This window comes from Schistocerca americana, chromosome X (assembly GCF_021461395.2).
Source record: "Schistocerca americana isolate TAMUIC-IGC-003095 chromosome X, iqSchAmer2.1, whole genome shotgun sequence".
Lineage (NCBI taxonomy): Eukaryota > Metazoa > Arthropoda > Insecta > Orthoptera > Acrididae > Schistocerca > Schistocerca americana.
Genome location: NC_060130.1, coordinates 185,030,490 through 185,056,524, shown reverse-complemented (window position 1 = coordinate 185,056,524; position 26,035 = coordinate 185,030,490). Strand labels below are relative to the sequence as shown.

At 41.5% G+C, this 26,035-nt stretch overlaps 1 long non-coding RNA gene across 1 annotated transcript in view; it reads left to right on the top strand.

The window, feature by feature from the left end:
• The first annotated feature begins 1,292 nt into the window (after nucleotides 1-1,292).
• Nucleotides 1,293-26,035, top strand: part of LOC124554910 — an 87,631-nt gene continuing 62,888 nt past the window's right edge. The window contains exons 1-2 of the long non-coding RNA XR_006968489.1: nucleotides 1,293-1,734; nucleotides 1,850-1,998. This is a non-coding gene — a long non-coding RNA (uncharacterized LOC124554910). The remainder of the gene's footprint in view (nucleotides 1,735-1,849; nucleotides 1,999-26,035) is intronic.

Here is a 26,035-nt window from a genome sequence, read left to right as displayed (position 1 = left end):
TTTTCGGTTTTGCAATTGTTTCTGTCAGTATATCCTAGGGTAGCATTACCATGTTCTTCTACAGGGTGAACATTAATAAAACCGACAGACTGCAGACACAGATTCCTGACAGGAAGAGGAGAAAGAAAGATACGGCGAACATGTGTCCAGAGCTGCATCATTGCCACAGTAGATGGCGCTGACGTATGAAACTTCCTCTGACTGTGTACCATATGTTCCTTGTGTGTTGCAGGCAGTGTGATTGACGCAACGTACTGTAAGCAGCAAAATGGTCCGACATTCATGTCAGGAACAAGTCGAGATCCTCACAGACACCTATCACATCACACACTTCAAGCCCTTTTTAGGCCCAATCGTGATCATGGGTCATTTCAGACAGACGAACGTGTAGGGAAGTGGTGGACTGTGCATGCACCAGGTTTGGAGGACCTGGTTCTACAGGATATTGATACACACCCTCGTAAAAGCTCCAGGCAAGTGGCCCGCCAAGACGGTGTAAATGAAAGTACAATGAACTTTATCCTGCATGACAACCGCTACTATCCCTGTCACCTGCATCGAGTGCAACGATCATCAGCAGCGAATATCTCTCTATGGGAAGGATTTTGTCGAGGGTTTTTGCAACTCACCATCACAATTATGTGACTTCTGCCATCAGCCCTCTTTACATACGAAACAACCTTTACCAGAACTGGCATCCTCAATCTGCTCAATCTGCGTAAAAGTCATCTTTAGTCTACAGACACGGCATGTGGTGAGAGGAACTTTCATTCGACAGCACCATCTACCGTGATGACGATTGTAACGGCACAAGTATACATCTCACAGTGTAAGAATTGTTCCATTTCATTTCGTAGAAGTTATTTCGTTATTCTCTGTCATAACTTAAAAAATACGATCAGTAGCACGGCGGTTGTAAAAAACCTGTATAAAGCAAGCAGTGAGATGATAGAGCTCTGAGAGTGCATATGCCATCTAACGCCAGCAGGGCAGCTCATCGCTGTAAGGTGCTGCCACCAGCCCGAGAAGTACGCAACCAATAATCTTTAAATTTATTTTAAATGTATAGCTGTAAACAATGCTTTTTGTATTAATCTGTCTATATTGTTAAGTAGATCTTAGTTTTAAAAGTATTATGAACCTTTGTAACTAAAGCTGTAACGAGCCATGGCTTTAGGCTTAAGTTAAAATCTAAAGGGACTTCCCCGCGGAAGGTTAAGATGGGGGAAACGTTGCAAAAGAAAGTTCGAGAACAGTTCTCTTTGTGAGTGGGAAGGGTTGGGAAGAAGCGTGGGGTGTGGTGTCCGCATAGTGTGTTTTGCGGTGATTAAAATGAGCAGAATCATTGTTAAACTGCCTCGGATGGACGGGAAATTATTGCTACAGATAATTCTACAGTATTAAGCAAATATTCGTCAAACAAGCAGAAGTGGCAATGTTATTACGAGGGTCATTGGGAAGTCGTTGTTTGCTGCGAAGGAGGTAGATATTACGTTCCAGCATTACCCACTGTACTGGCCAAATATTATGATGGAAATTACGACTTGGAAGCCACTGTGAAAAAAGCTGCTAGACCATCCATCAGCAGTAAAATCTCATCAGAGGCTGCAATACGTTGCTGAACACCACAACAGGACTGAAGTATTTATTTCTATGGTGAAGTTCAGTATATTGTATTTTTCATAACGACGAAACATATTGTAAAAGTCATGATTCGTCGTCCTCTTGTACAGGGTAAGTAATACAAGTTAAGCGTGTAAAAACAAGCTTTATCACAGTATTGTTATTTCAGAAGATGTTTGGTATGTCCTTTACACCTACTGTGACATTTAATCAGCAACATTTTCAGATCATAAGCTGGTTGTACATAGGCCTATATAAAGTGCTTAAAATTACTATTGCCATATTAAGCAGAGCACCAGATTGTGTACAAAGTACCAGCAATTTTATTACATCGACAAATATACTAAAAGCAGCTGCAGAAAAAGACAACAAAAGGTATTATGCACATTTTCATTAAACTTAACTGCAAAAAATATTATTACATTTTAATGATTGATGATGTGTGACTAACTAAATTTATGTTTCGACAAAAGTGCAGGGAAGTGGTTTTGTTACATTGCATTGAAGTACTATCAGTTCAGAAATTTTGCATAATAAAATTATCATGAAACATCAGCCTAAAAACTCATTTTCAGTCAGTGATCAATTTTGTGTAAAGATAATGTTAAGGAAAGATGTTTGTTAGTTACAAAAGTTACACATAACATGACCACAGTAGCTGTGCATCTTCAATGCTTAGCAGGATCTTTTCACTCAACAATTCAGTGTCATTTTACATAAAAGTGTCTCAGGTTTAAAATAGATTTGCTCCGTACTGATAAATGTGTCATTTGCTGCAGTAACGAAAGTAATACATGTGTAGGATCCATATTGTCCATATGCAGTGTATGTCGCTATTTCAAAGTGGTTATGACTTACATTCCGTGCTCTCCTACCCCATTTTTGCTTGCCAAGTTACTATATCGGTTCCAATTATTCAAAATTATAAAGATTGTGTGGTAAGAGCTTAGCTCTGCAGTACTTAGAGTGATTAGTGCAATCAACACTGAGGCCTTACTGCACACTAGTGTCCACCCATTATAATTATGAGTGTGATCGCCAACCACGGTCATTTGTAGGCAAAAACTGATCCGTATAGAACTGGGTGGGACATCGCACGATACATTTTCGGATTCATGTTCATAGTTCTCTTTTTTCCTCCATTTCCAGTAATGAACACTTATGTGTTTTGTTAATATAACCCCATTTATGGTTGTTAGGCTTTGGAGCTGTATTCCACATTTCTATAGACATCTAGGTTAATACTTTAATAAATATACACCACTAAGTATGCATTTTTGGTGTGCAGAGTAGCACTGTGCACCATGTCGCCCGTCGTTGCTGGACTCCACACACCGACCCCATGACTCTTGGGTACCCATATCACGGCACATATAAAACAGAGTGAGTTCAATCACACTTAGAAAGTCATCTGACTGGAAGTGCCGCCATCGTGATCTATACTGGATGGTTTTTTTGCTATTATTGTGAATAATCATCGTTAGTAAAAAGCATTTGCTGTTGGTGGTCATACTGTCGTGTTATGATGCAGTCAGTGTTGTTCTACACTTTTACAAATACAGTACTAACACAGCCTGACAGGGCAATGCATGCTCAGCAACGTGCTCCCATGCTGGCCACAAGCTCCATAAGAAATTCTTGTGATAAAGCATTCCAGTCTTCTAGTGCGGTTGACAACAGATGGATGATGGTTGGTGCATGTGGAAATGCCACAGTATGTCTCCCCAACTCTTATCGTACGTGCAGATGGGATTTAAGCCAAGGAGAATAGGCAGTCCAGTCCATTCCTCGAATATCATCTGGTTCCCCAACCTGTGTTGTTCGATGCGGTCATGCACCGTAATCCATAAAAATGAAGTCAGGCCCGAATGAACCCGTGAAAAGACACAGGTGGGGAAGGAGTCTGTGTTGCAATAATGTTGACTGGTGAGTATACAGTGTTCAAAGAGTTGGATGTCATGATGCCTATGCAACATTATGCCTCACAACAGCATAACACATGGACCACCAAAACGATCACCTTAAATAACATTGCTGGGTGCATTATGTGTCCCCACCTCTCACCATATGAGGGTTCACCAAGAATCACTACTCACACTGAATCTTCTCTTATCTGAGAAGAGCACACAACCCCTCTGCTCATTGCTCCAGTCCATGTGCTCTCGACACCATCGAAAAGAATGTGTCTCATGCGCAGGTGCCAACAGAATACAGCATACTAACGATCAGGCAGAGACCACCTCCATTATGCAGTTCCCTGCCACTATGGAATGTAATATTGCGTCCCTTGCAGGCCCACCAGTTATGCCTGCTGTTTGACATAGGTATCTTCTTAACTCTTCCACAATGTAGTGTTCATCTGGTGCTGTGCTTGACTGTGGCCGACCACTTCATTTCCTTCGGACAGCAGTCCCTATGGTTCAGAACACTCTCCATTTGTGTGAAACAGTGCTGTGAGCAGTAGCAAACTTCTGAACTGCACTTGTCACACTTCGTCCTCCTTCTAGTTTCTGTATGATTTTTCCACATGTAAAGTCTTCCAAATGTATTGGGTCATGTAATGGGAATCACCACCAAAGTGCACGGTAACTGCTATCGGAGCTCTTACGATATCTGAGAGCTGGATTCATGGTAGAACCTTAACGTCCAACATCTGTTGATGTTATTGTAAAGAGTGCAAGTATGGAGTGTTTTTGCTACTAAATGCCGGCCGGGGTGGCCAAGCGGTTCTAGGCGCTACAGTCTGGAACTGTGTGACCACTACGGTCACAGGTTCGAATCCTGCCTCGGGTATGGATGTGTGTGATGCGAATCGTTCCTCGGGTATGGATGTGTGTGATGTCCTTAGGTTTAAGTAGTTCTAAGTTCTAGGGGACTGATGACTGCAGAAGTTAAGTCCCATAGTGCTCAGAACCATTTTTTGTCACTAAATCATGCATTTTTTGTTAACAAGACTGTAGGCAGCAGCTGCAGATGCATAATGGAAATAACTTCATGCATTTTTATTCCTCTGGCTGTTACTGGTCTTTGCCAGGTGGAACACACTGTCAACAGTATCAGTCGCCAGTTTCCTCTCATACCAGCAGCACACGGGCTATCCTTGGATCCTGTTTCTCTATGGCTGTTAGAGCATCCCATCTTAGGAGATGGTGCCAGTTATCAGACGAAAACCGTTGGAAAATAATTGTAGACCGTTACTCCTAGCAAGGCACAAAAGTTGGTGATTCCTCTTCATTTTTCAGCTTTGTGCAGACCGCTTCCCCCCTTGACTTTGTGGGCCTTGAAACTCATGAGAGAAATGTTGCACAACAGAAGACTAGTCAGTATTTCTAGGGTTGTCTGCAGGCTTACAGTGGAGTCTTCGACCACTCGCTTCCTGGGTCTGTAGTGGTGCACATAATCACGTCATTAATACGGTGCTGATTGCACTGTTACCAGGCACGTGCAACTCATTGTGCGTGTATTGTTCACATTTTTTAATCACGTTGGTAATTGGTCTTTGGATGATATACTTACCAGCAAATGGTGCTCAGTCTCTAAATTCATATTTTATAGAATCATGACCTCAGTAAGTCTATGACTTTGCATATAGGAAGAGCTTATTTTTCTGCTGCACTGTGGCCATTGTTCAGTCACGTCTGTGTGTTTTGTGAGGTCATATAGAGTTTGGATTATTTCGGCATCTACACTCATGCTCGTAAATTAAGGATAATACTGCTGCATGGTGAAACATCGCTCTGGTGGGCAGTTTGCGGGTTTAAATCACCTCGGGGTATGACCATGCAGTGCATTTCACCTGCGGTCGTCGCACGGTGACACTGGCAGCAGTCCGCATACGCAGACGTGTATTGGTGCATGTTAGAGTACAGTGCAGCGAGTAAGTGTACAGACGTTTTCAGACATGCTAATGGTGACTGTGTGTTGAAAATGGCTCAAAGAACACATGTTGATGACATTATGAGGGGTAGAATACTAGGGCGACTGGAGGGTGGTCAAACACATCAGGTCGTAGCACGGGCTCTCCGTGTGCCACAAAGTGTGATCTCAAGATTATGGCAACGATTCTGGCAGACAGGAAACATGTCCAGGCACTCCAGTACAGGACGTTCACAGTGTACAACATGACAAGAAGACCGATATCTCACCATCAGTGCCCGAAGATGGCCACCGAGTACTGCAGATGGCCTTGCTCGGGACCTTACCGCAGCCACTGGAACAGTTGTCTCCAGACACACAGTCTAAAGACGACTGAACAGACATGGTTTATTTGCCCAGAGACCTGCAAAGTGTATTCCACTGACCCCTGGTCAAAGGAGAGCCCGTAAAGCCTGGTGTCAAGAATACAGTACATGGTCATTGGAACGGTGGTCCCAGGCTATGTTCACGGACGAGTCCAGGTATAGTCTGAACAGTATTCTCGCCGGTTTTTCATCTGGCATGAACCAGGAACCAGATACCAACCCCTTAATGTCCTTGAAAGGGACCTGTATGGAGGTCGTGGTTTGATGGTGTGGGGTGGGATTATGGTTGGTGCACGTACACCCCTGCATGTCTTTGACAGAGGAACTGTAACAGATCAGGTGTATTGGGATATCATTTTGCACCAGTATGTCTGCCTTTTCAGGGGTGCAGTGGATCCCACCTTCCTCCTGATGGATGATAACGCACGGCCCCACCGAGCTGCCATCATGGAGGAGTACCTCGAAACAGAAGATATCAGGCAAATGGAGTGGCCTGCCCATTCTCTAGACCTAAACCCCATCAAGCACATCTGGGATGCTCTTGGTCAACGTATCGCTGCACGTCTTAAAACCCCAATGACACTTCAGGAGCTCTGACAGGAACTGGTGCAAGAATGGGAGGCTATAACCCAGCAGCTGCTCGACCACCTCATCCATAGTATGCCAACCCATTGTATGGCCTGTGTACGTGTGCATGGTGATTGTATCCCATATTGATGTCAGGGTACATGCACAGGAAACTGGTGTTTTGTAGCACATGTGTTTCGGTGTGGTTTTCTCAACTTATCACCAATACTGTGGACTTATAGATCTGTGACATGTGTGTTCCCTATGTGCCTATGCTATTAGCACCAGGTTTGTGTAGTACCACGTTGTGTGGCACCACATTCTGCAATTATTCGTAATTTATGAGCACGAGTGTATTTATGAGTCTTATAGTGACGCCACGCTGTAATATTGCGAGAGTTACATGTCTGGCAGATCTAGCCCATGGTTGACATGGTCCTAGGTTTGTATTTTTTCTGCTGAATTTTTCATTTGATATACTAGGTATGGTCCACATGTAGTACAGGATACGTCTGTTGTACCAGTCCCACTCATGTTTGAGGGATAGGGAGGGATGTGCTGGGCATTTAAGGTGTTAGTGACGTTTATCTGCAAAGGCTTTGAAAAGCTTTTGCTGTGGCAGGATGCCCTCTCCCTGAGTGATTGAGCTCCATTTGCGACAGCTACTAGGTCAAAGGTGATTACACATTCATTATGCAAATTTCTCTACCAGAGCTGGGGAGATGTCTGGCCTAGTGTTAGACAGATATGTGGATGTCTCCCATTCATGACCTGGTGGCCATGATCGGACGAGGATGCTCGTTCGACCTGCGAATGCTGGGGAGAGTTACTCATAACCTTAGTGTGTACTAGTCTTTCATATTCCCGCCAACGTGTTGGCACCTATTTGCCATTATTACCGCAGGCGGGAGATCTCTCGACCAGAACTGATATAGCAGCAGAGCCAACCACCAACAGCATCTTCCTCGGTAATTGCTGGGTATTGTGTCTGCAAACATCAGCGCCCATGGCTACACATTCACACATCAGAGTGTGACGGATGATCTGCTCTTCAGCAGGTGAGATGATTTTCGTGGGGGTTGGTGAGATACTGCTCCGTTTCTTTGGTTGGAGGCATTAGAATTTTACTATGATGCCACATAATCTGGTAGTGTAGTGCTGTGTGCATTTCGTATACAATACCTTTGGTTAGAAATGATTAGTGCTTATAGAATTCTGTATGGCATTACTATTTCTACCGATGTGTTCATTTCTAACACTATGTAGTCACACACTAGTAATGAAGTATTGGTTAAGCAGTGATACATAAATTGGGACCAAAGCTGACAACATCTTGACATTGACACACTGTGATGTGATGTTGTGATGTGACACGCCCCAGCACAACGGGACATGACAACGGAACATGACGGTGTGGAACTATGGAATGCAGTGTTGACACGCAAGACATGTAACTGGGTACAATGTAAAAAATTGTGGAAAATAGGTAAAACTGAGAGTACCTACATATTACCTGTCTGGGTGTAGTGTGTGGTGGTGCCTCAAAATATTAATCTATTACTAATAAAGAGATTATGAGTGACATAATTTGTTATTGACTAACAGACTTGGCATATCTCTATGGTAGCCAGCTCCAGAGTGTAACAGTTATTAAAGATGGAAATCTGCAGCAGTATCAGTGATACCTAATTCTCCATTGTGATTGCCTGAGAGTATCATGACGTCATTGTGACATTGGTAACAGGCTTGCGTAATTGGACCAGATATGTAGGACTATGGAAAATACGAAAAATATGTAAAACTGAGAGTACTTGCATATCTTCCTAGCTTAGATCTCTGTTGGTGTCATGTAATGTTGTTAACAAACAGACACATTTCTCCCAATGCTGTCCAGCTCCTGAGTAACCCCTCACACACAAGTGTCGCACATATAAAAGATGAAGGTGTGGAGGGGTGCGTGATCCTCATTGGTCCGTAGCAGAGGGAAGAGGGTTGCGGCCATCTTTATGTCACATAACTGGTTACATCATGACCTTGAATGCAAGTGGCACAATTACCCTGTTGATTTCCTGGGCGGCCTTGATCAATTCACGGTGGTTCCAAGGGCAGAGGATTGGGGGTACTGAGCAGCCCAAGTGTGTCACCTGACTCTGGATGTGTAACCTGATACCCTCTCATCTTATCGAAGGTATATGCCTGTTCTCTCCTCGGCATCCTACTTGTGAGGACACACAATGTGGCCACCTGAAGGCTGGCCTGTGATGCTCCTATCTACTGACCAGCAGAATGCTGGAGAAATGGAGAGGACAGCAGGGTTTGCCCAAGATTTGTAGACACCACCAGAGGTGAATTTCTGCTGGCCTGAAGGTCACATGTCTACTAATGCTCAGATGGAGCCTGCAGGTGTTGCAGAATGTGCCGGCAATATCTGTGGCCCTCACAAAAATGCTCTATCATAAAAATGATGAAACGTATTTAGGCTGATTTTAAACACGCCGAAATGGTAAATAATTATTTATCATTTTCACAGTAAAAATCCTATGCCAAGTGAGATTGGAATCAGTTGGTGTTAGTCGTAACAATTAAAGATTGTTTCATGCGTTGGATTAGTGTCGCTCAACAGTTTAATGTTGAAACTAGATGGTTGTAGCTTGGTTCAGTAGAGCTTTATTAGTGAACCATGGGATTTGACCTACTGAAGCTGGCAATAGCGAATCTCCACAAGACTCACACAGTGCTCGAGTGGTAGAGGAGGGGATATGATAACCATCTAAAGCTTGAGGGATGGGGGAGAGGAGCTTGTGTCCACATATCTCTGGACATCGACCAGAAGGGCAGCGGGCAGCAATGACCTGCACTCATCACGTTAGATATTTTTCAGGGGTGACCAAAGTTACAGCTTCAAGATAGCACCTGTGCACATCAAGTTCTTTTCTGATACTACTGCTCACCCTGATACTATTGCTCACCAATAATTGCTTAAATGAAAAATTGCTGCTTCAGCAGTTGACAACATGTTCATGAAGAACCTAGAAAATGTTAAGTAACAGTTTTACATGATACAAGAATAGAGTAAATCAGACAATTTGGGACCAACAATGCATCTTTATTCTATAAATCACAGTATGTTGTAGCTGGTCTGCACTTCGTAATCCTGTACACTATTATATGTTATCCAACCAAGATATTCTTCCTCGCCCTTTTCTTCTTTTACCCTTGATCTTTCCTTTTATAAAGTATATATTTGACGGTCTGTAAGATATGTCGTAGGTATTTAGTTTTTCTTCATTTAAACTGGTTAATATTTCTTGCTTTTGTGTACTCTTCGCACTATTTTGGTTTTAGTTATTCTTGCTGTCCCTGTGCGACAGTGCCTGCCTGCGTTGTCCATTAAGTCCTAAGAGTCTCGATGATCGAGATCTTGTAGAACAGCTGTAAACTGATTCCCCGGAATTGTGTTAGTGATGTATGCCACACAAATTTTCAAGTAAGGTGTTTTTTTTCCTTATTTATAAGGGCTGATCAAAAAGTTTCCGTTTGAAGGTGTTGCTGCAGCGTATACATAGCGTGATTCCGAAGCGAGTATATAAGCATCGACATGTACACACAGCATTAGTGTGACATTCGTGTACGCGCCAACTGCAGAAATGTGGACTATAGTGACATAATTACCAAATCCGTCCAAACATGACCAACATGCATTATTATTTTCTTGGCTGCTCGATGACAAACATCGGAAGACATCCATCAGAGACAGAAGAATGTGTATGGGAAAGCGTCTCTGTCGAAAACCACAATTGTGGAATATGCGTCAAGTTCCCTGCTGGTTGCGACAAGAGGTGCTGCTGCTTCATGATAATGCATGTCTCCATATCGCAACTGTAATGCAGAAGTTACGACAAATGAAGTGGGAGACACTCGAGCATGTGTCCTATAGTCTTGATCTCTCGCCATGTGATTATCAAGCTTTTAGCCCCTTAAAAAAGACCTTGAAGGGTCAACAACTCCTGTCCAACGAGGATGTGTAGCAAGCAGTTAATGACACAGCAGGACATAGTGTTTCTCCAAATGGGTATCTTCAGCCTGGTGCATTGGTGGGATGACCGTACAGGGTGGCAGCAAGTCAAGGAATATTTTAAGGAATGGGTTTAACAAATTTTATTTCAAAGTCCCCAGTCAAATCTTTACAGGTTTTCTCCCAGAGCAACTTCCGCTCTGCCTACATGGCACAAGTTGCTTGCCTGTGAGAACCAAGACAGTTCTGTCCATTTAAAGCTTCTGACAAGAGATGCCTTAAGCCCTCTGCTGAAACTGCTATCAATGTTACACCATTGGTTTTAGCCAATAGTGTGTGTGGGATACAGCTCATGTTTGTGAACACTGGACGATTCTGCAGTGCAGAACTCGGTTACCTCGCTCTCTTGTGATCCAGACTGCGAGAGGAACAGACGTCTTTTTGGGATACAGAGCCTCTGGTTCGGCATTCCTTGACCAGCCATTGACATCAATTAACATGAACTGCCTCCCCTTCCATTGCCCATTTCAATTAGTTTTTTGGCCCCCTAGACTGGCCTAAACCTGGTAACTTCTGACCATAGGCATGCCCTTTGTTTACAGTACACTGAAATATCTTCTCTTTATTTTATCTAATTTCCTATTCTGACATTTAACGTCAGTCCTGGATGCCCACTCACAATTCCTGACCATTTGACGTCCTATACACTGTTGTCGTAAGCAGAAACTAACAAGCTTTTCCCCTCTTCCCTGCCCATGTACATGACTGCCTCAATGCTCACAACACTTTTGTCTGATTGGTATACAGATTCTGGAATTTACAGCCTTTGAATGAAACTTTCTGATTACCCCTTGTATTATCACCACAAACTACAGCGACCAGATCTGGTTTCACATCAAACACTATATGCAAGTAGGTACCACCACTTTTCTGTACATGAAAGTGACATTAACAACACGTTGTGAAGTCATAGTCCTCTTTGTAGTATATTCCTAGAGCCATCATTTAAAGCCAGTTCTTGAAACTGTATGAGTAGACTTTCAGTTTATGTTTATCTTCAAGAGTATACTAGTTCAGTTTCTTCAGCATCACTATAACACTCTCCCACAGGTCAGACATACCTGTAACCATTTGTGCTGCCCTTCTTTGTATATGTTCAGTATCCCCTGTTAGTCCCATTAGGTATGGGTCCCACACACTTGAGCAATATGCTATAATGGATTGCATGAATGATTTGGAAGCAATCTCCTTCATATATTGATTGCACTTCCCAATGTTCTACCAATAAAGCGAAGTCTACCACCTGCTTTACCCACAACTGAGTCTATCTGATCATTCCATTTCATATCCCTACAAAATGTTACACCCAGGTAATTTGTATGAGTTGGCTGATTCCGTGACTCATTGATATTATAGCTACTGGATATCAAGTTTCTCCAATTTGTGAAGTGCATAGTTTTGCATTTCTGAATATTTAAAGCAAGTTGTTAATCTTTGACCTATCAAGATCTGACTAAATTTTTAGGCAGCTTCTTTCAGACTGTACTTCATTACATATAATGTATTATCTGCAAAAAGTCTGAGATTACTGTTAGTATGGTCCAACACACTTCCCTGGAGCACACTTTTTGTTTTGCCTGTCTACAACTCCACGTCACCTCTGTATGGTGAGTAACAATCTATCCTTTCCATGTTGTTGTTGTGGTCTTCAGTCCTGACACTGGTTTGATGCAGCTCTCCATGCTACTCTATCCTGTGCAAGCCTCTTCATCTGCCAGTACCTACTGCAGCCTACATCCTTCTGAATCTGCTTAATGTATTCATCTCTTGGTCTCCCTCTACGGTTTTTACCCTCCACGCTGCCCTCCAGTACTAAATTGGTGATCCCTTGATGCCTCAGAACATGTCCTACCAACTGATCCCTTCTTCTAGTCAACTTGTGCCACAAACTTCTCTTCTCCCCAATCCTATTCAATACCTCCTCATTAGTTATATGATCTACCCATCTCACATTTCGAAAGCTTCTATTCTCTTCTTGTCTAAACTATTTATCGTCCATGTTTCACTTCCATACATGGCTACACTCCATACAAATACTTTCAGAAACGACTTCCTGACACTTAAATCAATACTCGATGCTAACAAATTTCTCTTCTTCAGAAACACTTTCCTTGCCATTGCCAGTCTACATTTTATATCCTCTCTATTTCGACCATTATCAGTTATTTTGCTCCCCAAATAGCAAAACTCCTTTACTACTTTAAGTGTCTCATTTCATAATCTAATTCCCTCAGCATCACCCGACTTAATTCGACTACATTCCATTATCCTCGTTTTGCTTTTGTTGATGTTCATCTTATACCCTCCTTTCAAGACACTGTCCATTCCGTTCAACTACTCTTCCAAGTCCTTTGCTGTCTCTGACAGAATTACAATGTCATCGGCGAACCTCAAAGTTTTTATTTCTTCTCCATGGATTTTAATACCTACTCCGAACTTTTCTTTCGTTTCCTTTACTGCTTGCTCAATATACAGATTGAATAGCAATGGGGAGAGGCTACAACCCAGTCTCACTCCCTTCCCAACCACTGCTTCCCTTTCATGTCCCTCGACTCTTATAACTGCCATCTGGTTTCTGTACAAATTGTAAATAGCCTTTCGCTCCCTTTATTTTACCCCTGCCACCTTTAGAATTTGAAAGAGAGTATTTCAGTCCTAGTATATTTATTACATCAGATGTTTCTCTTAAACATATTTCTTGCTACACCCAGTCTGCATTTTATATCTTTTCTGCTTCATCGATTACCTGTTGTTTTACTTCCAAAATATCAGATTTGATCTACTTTTAGTGTCTCATTTTCTAGTCTAATTCCCCTCAGCATCACCTTATTTAATTTGGCTGCATTCAGTTACCCATGATTTTCTACTGCTGCTAATCTTAATATTTCTTTTCAAGACACTATGAATTTAACTTTAATTCCCTTCCCAAATTCCTTCTTTACTGACTTCTCAATGTGCAGACCGAATAACATCGGGGATAGGCTATAACCTAATCTCAGTCCCATCTTCACCACTGCTTTCCATACATGTCTTTTGCCTAGTGTAACTGTAATCTGGTTTATGTACAAGTTTTAAATAATCTTTCCTTGTCTGTGTTTTATTACTGCCACCTGCATAATTTCAAAGACTGTCGACAAGTCAATATTGTTGAAAGCTGTCTCTACGTTTAAGATGCTATAAACATAGGTTTGCTTTTTTTTATCCTAAAATAACTTGGCGTTGTTGGCCGGGAGGCCCCATTCGGGGGAGCTCGGCCGCCGTATCGCAAGTCCTTTTTATGTGACACACATCGGTGATTTGCAAGTCAATGATGATGAATGATACACAACACCCTGTCCCCTGCCGGGAATCAAACCCGGGCTCCCTGCATGGTAGGCAGTAACTCTAGCGCTATGCTACGGAGGCGGACTTGTAATGTCAACACTACCTTGTGTTTTTTTTTTAAAGAACATCATATTCACCAATGACTGTAGAAGCTATTTATTTCACAATGGATTCTGTACCATTGCAAAAGATTTTGCTTCAGTACAAGTCAGACTTCAAAATTCATCAACTTGTATACAAGTAAATCTTTTGCAGTACCACTTTAAAATGACCCAATGGCTGAAACCACAATTTTGAAATAAATAATTTCTACAGTCAACACTGAATATGATGTCCATTAAAAAAATCTACTTGACTGTGAGTCCCAACCATGAGAAGTTAATCTACTGCCTTGTGTATTCCTATATTACTCCAAACTGATCTTCCTAGAAGTCAGCTTCTGGCAGTTTTTCTATTCTTCTGCTAACAATTTGGCAGCCACAACTTATTAAACTGATGACTTAGTAATATTCACACCTGTCAGCACCTGCCTTTTTCAGAACAGGAATTATTGAAGTTTGAAATTATTTCCCTGTTTCATATATTGTCCAAATCAGGTGGAATAATTTCCTCACTGGTGGCCCTCAACAATACTGAGGGATTATCTGCTACTATAGGGGCCTTCTTTCGACTCAGGTCTATCGGCACTCTGCACATTCTTCTCACACTACTGTATATCCCATCTCATCTTCATCTACTCCTTCTTCCCTTTCTATAGGATTGTCTTCAAGTTCATTTTTCATGTAAAAACTATTTACCTGTTCTGTTCACCTTCCCCTTCTTTGCTTAGTACTGACTTTTCATCTGAGCTCTCAATATTCATACAGCTGTTTCTCTTTTCTCCAAAGGTCTGCTTAATTTTCCTACAGGTAGCATCCATCTTTCCCCTAGTTTACATGCTTTTATAACCTTGCTTTTACCTTCAGGCACTCCTGATTCACCATTTGGCACTTTATCTCACTAATTTTTCAGGTGTCTATATTTCCTGTCATTTTTCATTTACTGTATTTTTATATTTTCTTCTTTTGTCAGGTACATATTGATTTCCACATGAGATATTTTAAAACGAAATTCCATCAAGAAGCTGTCTCTTTGCAAAGGCCCCATCTTGTGTGTATTCATCTTCTTATTCGTCTTTTCTCTGTTGTGCTTGACAAAAGGCCCACAAAATGCTTGGCTATAAGGTGAGTAGCTTTTGGAGTTCACGGATGCGACTAACTCGACCATTTGTAGTAGAGAGGATACAAGAGGATATATATCACTGTTCACTCTGCCTGCTTGTTTTGCCCCCATATTTTTATATACCTGATGTGATGCCTAACTTTTTCACCCAAGATTACTTTTGACCCATTAAAGACATAACTGTTTTCTCCTAAATGAGCAGTGATGAGGGGCCGTTGACACAAACAGTAATGCATTCTCACAATTTCATTAACAACTGAGATACAGGACTTAAAAAGTGGAATTATACTACTTTTTGTTACCACAGTGTCAGATGCCAATGAGAAAATTCAGTGGTAAGACCCTTTGTCAAACTAATAAAAAACCACAGATAAAAAAATAAATTTAATATCAGTATTTTTGCACAGTTGTTGAAGCCATTGAATGGCCCACCACCTGGTAGTTTACACTATTTTTTGAAGTATTCTTGCACCATCAATGCAATAAGTACACTACTGTTGATGAAAACCTGTGTCATCGAAACAAGACGTATGTTGCAGTTATGTGTTGATCATAGTAGGAATTATCTGAAGTGCAGTGTGTATGCAGAATGGGTTTCTTACGAGGAATGCTGCAATTCCTTCACTGGGTGTTGCTTTTAAAACACCCACATAGCTGAATTGTTAGTGAAGTATAAACCATTACTACTAAAAAATTGGTCGACATGTTAGTGCCGCAAAAACAAATGAAGTGCAGCAGAATTGTATACAGAAGGATTACCTAGAGGACACTGCCTAGCTCGTCCGACCTTTGTTAATGCAATCAGTAGATTTGGCAAGACTGCAAGTTTTGTCCGAAGAAAACATACACGAAGGAAGACTTCTACCAACAAAGCTGCAGAAGTAGCAGTTCCTGCAGTTGCTGCAATAAATCCACCTGTCAGTTTTCGTAATGTACAAAGAAAGGTTGGTATGAGCTAAAGCAGCATTCTGCATATTCCTTAGAGACATAAATATCAACTCCCGTATCTCTCTACAACAAGAGCTACATGGCATGTGTTTGATACTGTCAGTGGGCTCTCCAGCAAGACAATAATATTGTGAGGAAAACATTGTTTACTGATAGAGCCACATTCACAAATCATGGGGAAAAAAAGAAGAAGAAAAAAACGGCAGATACTGTCTCACCTAGCATGAGTGAGAGGCTGGAATCGTGATCTTGGCCAAGTGACCTCAGTGAGGAGAAGACAGCAGGTAATTCAAACAGCACAACTTGATTCGATAAGAGAGAGTAATGGTTGCAAAGAACACTTATCAGCCTGATGATATGTAGGAAGGGCAACAAAGCTGAAATCCTGAAAACCATTCTTGTGAAATAGAGGGGTGGTCAAGACACCAATGTGCTTGAAAAAGTATGCCACATTCCGTCATTGCCAGCCAGGCATAACATCATTGCCTCTGATGAGCAGTGATGAATACCATTCAACGTGATGAATTCCACTTTCGAGACTGCTACATGTCCAGTCTGCTGTAAGTTGCCAACCTTTCAACTATTGATGAGAAGACTTGGAGACTTCTGCTTTCAACTTGCTGAGCTGTACTGACAATGTCTCGTACACCATCCACGTGTAACAGTATTCAGAGTTTGCGCTGACTGCTGCATCTCCTGACTCGTACCTATAAGCAGTCAGTGACAACCTCAGCCTTCCTCGGTGGAAGGACTGTGCTGTTGTCCATCTCTACACCACACAGAGCTGCTGAGAGGTTACCCGAGCACACTCCTTCAATGTCTACGAGAGTAATCTGATAATACACAATATCCATCCTGGGCAACAACACCTGTTGTACAGGTTACGTCAGCTGCCAATGGGGCCACCCACCCACCCTACACTGTGATTTTGTGAGCTGGAAGCTGCAGGGGGATGTACTCTGCAGATTACCGAGACAGTGTCAGCACGTTCTGAGGCCATGTGCTGAACGGCCACTGGCCTGAGTGTTGACACAGAGAAGGATACATGATTGTAAATTTTAATGTATTAAATTCTTGTTCTGATAATGTTGTATCATTGCAGTGCACTGACTGGCTTGCTCCACTGCACATCATGCTCTGTCATCCCAGTAACAGTAGGGGTTTCGACCCAGGACCCTACAGTAAAATTCCGTTCATCATAACCAACAGTTCTGAAAAGCCTGCAACAGTGTCATTCCGTCATTCCTGTTTTATTTAGTGAAACACTGCTCCAGTTATAAGTTTTTTTCATGCTTAGCATGACACAGTTCAAGAATTTATTCTCACTGTCAAGTGCATTTGTTTACAAAAGTATTTTGTGTGATATTTGCAAGTGTGTTTTCCTGTCTCTTTTGTACTGTAATCATCTTCCTGGCCAAGAGGAATCTACTAGTATCAGACATAGGCCTTAATTTGAGGAAGAAATTTCTGATAATGTACATTTGGAGAAAAGCACTGTAAGTAGTGAAACATGGACTGTGGGAAAACTGGAACAAATGAGAATCGAAACATTTGAGATGTGGTGATATAGAAGAACGTTGAAAATTAGGTGGACTGATAGGGTAAGGAATGAGGAAGTTCTCCGCAGAATCGGCAAGGAAAGGAATATATGGAAAACACTGGCAAGGAGGGACAGGAGAGGACATCTGTTATGACATCAGGGAATAGCTTCCACGGTCCTGGAGGGAGCTGTAGAGAGTAAAAGCTGTAAAAAAAGACAGGTTGCAAGTGCTACTCTGAAATGAAAATGTTGGCAGAGGAGAGGAATTTGTGGTGGGGCACATCAAACCTCTCACATGGCTTGTGACTAATAAAAGGTAGTCTCTTTGACATTATAAGGTACTGTGCAGACTCCATTATGCAGAATAACACACACATGCAAACTGTCATTCACACTGTTTTTGAAATCAGAATATGTTACAGAGAGCAGGAAAACACACATGCAAACACCACACAAAATATTTCTGTAAACCACACAAAATATTTCTGTAAACAAAGGCACTTGAGAATGAAAATAAAGTCTCAGAACACGTCATGATAAGCATGAAAAATATGTAACTGGTTCTGTGTTTCATTATTTAAATCATAAAAGCATAAACACTTTTGTTAAATACTTAACCCTTGTTGTTATAAAGGGCAATCAAATGAAACACAGTCACTAGTGTAAAGTAATGGTAACAATTTTTTTAACTCAAAAATGTAGTTATACACAGTACACATACTCAAAAATAGTTGCCAAAACCGTTGGCTCATTTGTCCCATTACAACACTAGCTGGTCAGTTCCATTCTTGAATAAGCTAGTAGGCTGCTGTCGGATCCAAGCCTGGACCTAGTCACACACTTCACCGTCTGTTGCGAATCTATGTCCACAAATAGCTTGTTTTAGAAGTCCAAACACATGAAAGTCACACGGTGGAAGGTTGGAACTCAACGGTGGATGTTCCAGCGTTTCCCGCCAAAACTGCTGCAATGTCATCTTCACTGCATTGGCTGTATGTGGACGGGCATTATCATGCAAGATGATGATGCCATTGGACAAAGTGCCTCAACGTTTCGAGTTGATGGCTCGTCTAAGGTTCTGTAAAGTGGCTTGATAATGCTGGGCATCGATGGTGGTTCCCCATTCCAGGAACTCGACAAGCAGTGTTCCCCTGTGGTGAAAAAAGGACATCATGACCTTACTAGAGCTGGTGTGCACAGCCTTTGATTTCTGTAGAGGTGGTGAAGTTGCATGTTTCCACTGCTTGCTCTGACACTTGCTTTCCAGTTCAAAATGGTGACACCATGTTTCGTCACCTGTGACAATACGCGACAGAAAGCTGTATTCCTCCTCACGATAATGTTGCAGATGATTCAAAGACAGCGCCATTTGAGTATTGGGCTGTTTGGTGATCAGTTGGTGGGGAACCCAAAGCGCACAGATTTTTCAAAAGTTCAAGTGTTGATGCATTATGGTGTGGGCGGTGCCCACGCGAATACCCAGTAACCGATAAATCTCGTCTACAGTGATTCTGCAGTTGCCCGAGACTAAAGCATTCACTTCTGCAACCATTTCTGGTGTGATGACTCGATGAGCCTGTCCAGGACGAGCATCGTCTTCCAGTGACTCATGCCCCTCAAGGAATCGTTTGCGCCCTTCCACAACACTTAAGCAACTCAGACTGTACTCACCTTACACAGCCTTCATCCGTTGATACATTGCATGGCATCCATCTCCCTCCACCACCAAAAATCGAATCACTCCTCGTCGCTCCAGCTTACTTGCCTGCACGTTCGGTGGTGGACGATAACTTGTGTGACCACCTTCTGTTCAGCTTGAAATCACATTGGTGCTATGCAACATCAAATCGTGTGCATGCGTCAGTCTCTCTACCAATAGATAGTGCCACCATACGCGCAGTTAGGCAGTGCCACCTTATTCGTGAGGCAAAGGTAGACCCATTAACAAGGTTTCACTTGAATGAACCTCATAGAAATATTGCCCTTGAGAACTTAGCAGAACAATGTGGTTCCAACATAACAAATTCCCTATGAGATACATTAATCATTTGTCTTCAAATCAGTGTTTGGGAAGAAGAAGTCCTATTCAGAGGTAACCACATGATTGTCTCAATGATTGTCTGACCTGACAGCATTATTTATTTATATTTGTATTTATTTCATTTCATGTTCCATAGATCCTCAGAGCGAGTGAATCGCAAGGATATGGAACATGTCAGATTCTACATAGTTCAAATATAACTTGTATAAATACAGTAAAAAGATACAATGTAAATAAAATCAACCAAACAGCAGCACAATCAATTAACAGAAAATTGTGTTTCACATGTTAAGGATGAGTAATATATTTATGATATGGAATGTGTCAGATTGTACACATTTGAAATATATCTTACATAAATAAAAGATACAATGTAAATAAGATATAAGCTAAACAACAGCGCATTCAGTTAACAGAACATCTTTGTTTCACATGTTAAGAATGTGTAATATATACAGGAGTCAAGATAAACTATATATTCCAAATGAAATACAGGAATACCAATAAATAATTCTCATATGTCTATGATAGTTCTCAAAATAAAATTAATTATACTAAGTTTACAACACTTACAAATTTAGTTATTATATACATTTTCTTTCACATATTCATCATCTGTATAAAAAGATCTCTCTATATGGTACTCCTTGAGAGTTTGTTTCAATGCTGGCAATCTTTTGTGAAGGCATTTGATGTGTGGTGGGAGAGCATTAAACAGCTTAATGCTGGAGTAATAAGCTTGTTTATGAACAATAGTGAGGCCTTTCAGTTCAATGTGCAGACTGTTATTGGTTCTTGTATTATAGTCATGAAATTGGCTGTTATCTAAGCGCCTGCAAGAGTGCCTGTGATGGACACCACCCATTATTCTAATGAATTTTTTTTTTGTTCAGTTAAAATTTTCTTTGCAAGAGGTTGGTTCCCCCAGAATATAATAGCATATGACATTAATGAATGAAAATAGCCAAAGTATGAAGCCTTAATGGTGTCTGCTTCAGCCACTGAAGCAATAACCCGTAGTGCAAATATTGCTGAGTTAAGAGTTTTATAAAGATGAAGAATGTGTGCTGACCAGTTACATTTGCTGTCTATATAAGCACCCAGGAATTTTGTAACCTCAGCTTTTTGTATTTCTTGATCTCTGCACTAAATTTCTTCCAGATTTCTTTGTGGAGTATGGAATCTCATATAAAGGGTTTTATCTGTATTGAGTGAGAGATCATTTGAAGAAAACCAGTTTACAATATCATTAAAAACATTATTTGTAGTTTGTTCAAGATTGTTGCCTGTAAAATTTTCATTTAGAATTGTAGTGTCATCTGCAAAAAGAGTAAATTTACTGTTTGTATCAGTACAAAGTGGGAGATCATTAATGAAGATGAGAAATAGCAGTGGACCCAAAACAGAGCCTTGTGGCACACCACAACTTATTGAGCCCCACTGAGATGAGGCAACTTTTTTGAGCCATTCAGCATTACAGTCTGCTTTCGGTCCCTTAGGTATGATTGGAGCCACGAACCAACGGTACCACTCAAACCATAATATTCTGCTTTTTTCAAAAGGATTAGATGATTTACACCGTCAAAGGCTTTTGAGAGGTCCCAAAAAATACCTACTGGAGACATTTTTTTGTTCATGGCTTCCAGAACTTGGTTGGTGAAACAGAATACTGCTTGTTCTGTAGAAAGACCAGCACAAAATCCAAACTGACTCTTGTTTAGGATATTGTGGAAGCTAAGATGATTGACAATCAAACTGTGCATGAGTTGTTCAAAAATTTGTGAAAAGATGGTTAAGAGGGAGATTGGGTGATAGTTCGTAACATTGTTTTTCTCACCTTTTTTAAAGAGTGGTATCACTACAGCTAGTTTGAGCCTGATGGGGACTATTCCTTCTTGCAGAGATGTATTGAATATGTTGCATAAGACTGGATTTATATACACTCCTGGAAATTGAAATAAGAACACCGTGAATTCATTGTCCCAGGAAGGGGAAACTTTATTGACACGTTCCTGGGGTCAGATACATCACATGATCACACTGACAGAACCACAGGCACATAGACACAGGCAGCAGAGCATGCACAATGTCGGCACTAGTACAGTGTATATCCACCTTTCGCAGCAATGCAGGCTGCTATTCTCCCATGGAGACGATCGTAGAGATGCTGGATGTAGTCCTGTGGAACGGCTTGCCATGCCATTTCCACCTGGCGCCTCAGTTGGACCAGCGTTCGTGCTGGACGTGCAGACCGCGTGAGACGACGCTTCATCCAGTCCCAAACATGCTCAATGGGGGACAGATCCGGAGATCTTGCTGGCCAGGGTAGTTGACTTACACCTTCTAGAGCACGTTGGGTGGCACGGGATACATGCGGACGTGCATTGTCCTGTTGGAACAGCAAGTTCCCTTGCCGGTCTAGGAATGGTAGAACGATGGGTTCGATGACGGTTTGGATGTACCGTGCACTATTCAGTGTCCCCTCGACGATCACCAGTGGTGTACGGCCAGTGTAGGAGATCGCTCCCCACACCATGATGCCGGGTGTTGGCCCTGTGTGCCTCGGTCGTATGCAGTCCTGATTGTGGCGCTCACCTGCACGGCGCCAAACACGCATACGACCATCATTTGCACCAAGGCAGAAGCGACTCTCATCGCTGAAGACGACACGTCTCCATTCGTCCCTCCATTCACGCCTGTCGCGACACCACTGGAGGCGGGCTGCACGATGTTGGGGCGTGAGCGGAAGACGGCCTAACGGTGTGCGGGACCGTAGCCCAGCTTCATGGAGACGGTTGCGAATGGTCCTCGCCGATACCCCAGGAGCAACAGTGTCCCTAATTTGCTGGGAAGTGGCGGTGCGGTCCCCTACGGCACTGCGTAGGATCCTACGGTCTTGGCGTGCATCCGTGCGTCGCTGCGGTCCGGTCCCAGGTCGACGGGCACGTGCACCTTCCGCCGACCACTGGCGACAACATCGATGTACTGTGGAGACCTCACGCCCCACGTGTTGAGCAGTTCGGCGGTATGTCCACCCGGCCTCCCGCATGCCCACTATACGCCCTCGCTCAAAGTCCGTCAACTGCACATACGGTTCACGTCCACGCTGTCGCGGCATGCCACCAGTGTTAAAGACTGCGATGGAGCTCCGTATGCCACGGCAAACTGGCTGACACTGACGGCGGCGGTGCACAAATGCTGCGCAGCCAGCGCCATTCGACGGCCAACACCGCGGTTCCTGGTGTGTCCGCTGTGCCGTGCGTATGATCATTGCTTGTACAGCCCTCTCGCAGTGTCCGGAGCAAGTATGGTGGGTCTGACACACCGGTGTCAATGTGTTCTTTTTTCCATTTCCAGGAGTGTATTTATAGCAATATTTCACTATTTTACAGGAAATATTGTGCATGCTAACAGACTGTTTATTTTTTAATGAGATAATAATTCTTTCAATCTCTTTTACTGTAATATGAGGTAAGGATAATTGTGGGGTGTATTACTGATAGCTTTCTGTAGAAAAGCCAATGACTCATCCACAGAACCTTTACAGCCTGTCTTCTCTGCTGCTGACAAAAAGTGCCTGTTGAAGATTTCTGCAACCATTTCAGGTTTCTTTACAATATTGGTACGGTACCTTGTTTAATTTCAATGGGTGTGCTGTCCCCGTTTTTTTGCATTTCCCACTGTATTACATTCCATATTGTTTTTATTTTGTTATCAGACATATCAATTTCAGATTTAATGCAAATATTTTTTGACTTATTTATTACCCTTTTGAGGATGCTACAGTAAAGTTTGTAGTGCTGACATTTCTTTGGATCATTACAAGTTCTGAGGGAATAATATAGCATCCTCTTTGTTCTGCAGGTTGTTTCTATTCCTGCAGTAATACATGACTTATTGAAAGTGCTTACATTACTGTTTCTAATTATTTTTTGGGAAATGTGGCTTCAAAGATAGACATAAATTCATTCAGAAATGTATTATACTTTTTGTTCACATCTGTTCCATTGAAAACTGGACTCCAGTCTATCTCTTGCAGGCTGGTGTTGAAATTTTGGAGGTTTTCATCATTTATTATCCTAAAAGATTTCCAAGAATTTTCAGAACTGTTGCTCAGATTGGTGTCATTGAGAGTAAGCAATTGACCACCATGATCAGAAAGGCCAAGAATTGGACATACACTGATATTGTTGACTCTTGACTTATCTATAAATATGTTGTCAATCGGACTTCAATAGTTCTCGGTGACTAGTTGGAAAATTTACTACTGTCATCAGATTGTAAGAATCAACTAGATGTTCTAGATCTGCTTTACTGTTGCTTTCATTTAGGAAATCTACATTGAAATCACCTGTAATTATTAGATCCTTGGATTTTGAGTACACTTGCCATAAGACAGAATCTAACTGCCTGAGGAACACCTTTACGTTCCCTGAGGGAGCTCTGTATAGTGTTAACACTACAACTATAGCGTCACTTATATTAATTTCTATGCCACAGATTTTAATATCTTGTTCAATACAGTGATTCTTTAAATTCAATGTGCTATATGATATGTTATTTTTTAAGTAAATTACTACTCCACCATTCTTCATGATACATCTACAGTAATGTGTTGCTAGATGGTATCCACTGAGCTGTAACATTTCAACATTTCTCATATGGTGTCCACATAAGCATAAAACATTGGCATCATTTATCTTTTGTGGGTCATCTAAAAGAACAGAAATTTCATTAACTTTGTTTATAAGCCCTCCTAGATTATGGTGAAAAATTGTCACAGCTTTGGTATTTGCTGAAAGCGGCTGCTGTTGCCTAAAAAAGTATTTGTGGGCTCAGAAACAATAGACTTATTGTTAACTGTTTCGTGGAAATTCTGAGCTTGAAAATTAGTCTGATGGGATTGCTGGAGCCATTTAAGGGGAATAGGATCTAAGTGAGAGGATATTTTGTTGATCTCTTTCACGATTGCTGCATTTAAAAGAGTACCTAAGGTTTGTTTACCTGACCTGTTAAGGTGCATGCCATGTCTGGTAAACAACTCTCTTTGAAAATTACTCTTATCTACAACACAAGTATTGCTGAACTGTTTACAAGTCTTTACTAATTTAGAGTTCGTTCGAGAGACAGATTCATTTACACGGGACTGTGGGATTAAGTCATGTCTCTTTGGAATGTTCACAATAAATACATTAGAATGCTGAAGCACCGTTAATTTCTCCTTGAGTGATTGTGTAACATCAAAACCTTCATCACAGGCTACATTGTTCGGATCACCTATTATTATCGCATAATTGTTTTTTACTCTATCAGAATCACAGCTGCTACGACTTCCTGAATTTTCACACCTGGTTTCATGATTCCACAAACATCAGCACTATTAAAACTGTTTTTTACCATTTTGGCCATACCTCTTCCATGACTGACTGCAAAAATATGAACATGATTTGTTGTTTCATTTACAGCAGAAATTTCTCTTCTCGATGCTGGAAGTTCAGGCTTTGGCAAATAAAACGTAACTTTTTTATGACAATTTACGCTTTTTGGAACATTTTCCAAGGTCTCTTTAACAATGGAATTCAGCTTTAGTTCTGAGTCACTCACTGGAAAACTGTTACTAGAACAGAGTATATTAAATTTGTTTACATTCTCAAACCTTTTATCATTTACTATCAGTGGCATTTTTGCACCTAATGCATTCCATTTGTTTAGACTTCTTCCTCTGGGGTAATGCAAAGTACGTTCCAGCAATTGTGAACGTGGGAGCAAATTACTGCTGTACGTAAAGTGATTACTCCAGATATTTTGACAGCAGTGAGTTCAACAGTGAAGCAGCATGTCCAATCATCATTAAAATGGTTCTAACACTGAACGTACTCTTTAATCCTGTGGTGCAAGATTTTCGCAGCACTGGATAGCTTTTAATGGCCATTTCTCTGGTGTTTTTAGTCTGATGTGAGGCTGCAAATGCATGCAGGGCATAACACCAGCAGGGATTGCCTACTGCGGTAGGTTGGGTGCATTTGCAGCTTCAGGACTGATTGAAAATGCCAAAGAAGCAACCATTAACAGTTGCAGTGGATGCTATGCACCATAGGGTTAAAAAATCAACAGAAATGTGATGGAAGATAATTTTTGGTTTCATTTACGTCATGTATTATTTTGATGTACAATTTATTCTAATAATTCTGTCATTAACAAACATCCCTTTGCAAGTATGAAATCTTCTCGTGGATGTCTTAACTGTTTGCTAAATACTGTGGGAGGTAAGAAGAAGTTCATTGCCTCATCTTAATGTTGGCTGCATGACTTTCCAGAGATATAACATTTTCCTTGCTACATTACATGTTTAAACCATGATAAAGTCTAATGCACAGCCATGATATATAGTTTTACTTAGTGACTCTTTGTTACATCTACAAGATAGTATAACCACTAAATTGGTCCATTGAGAG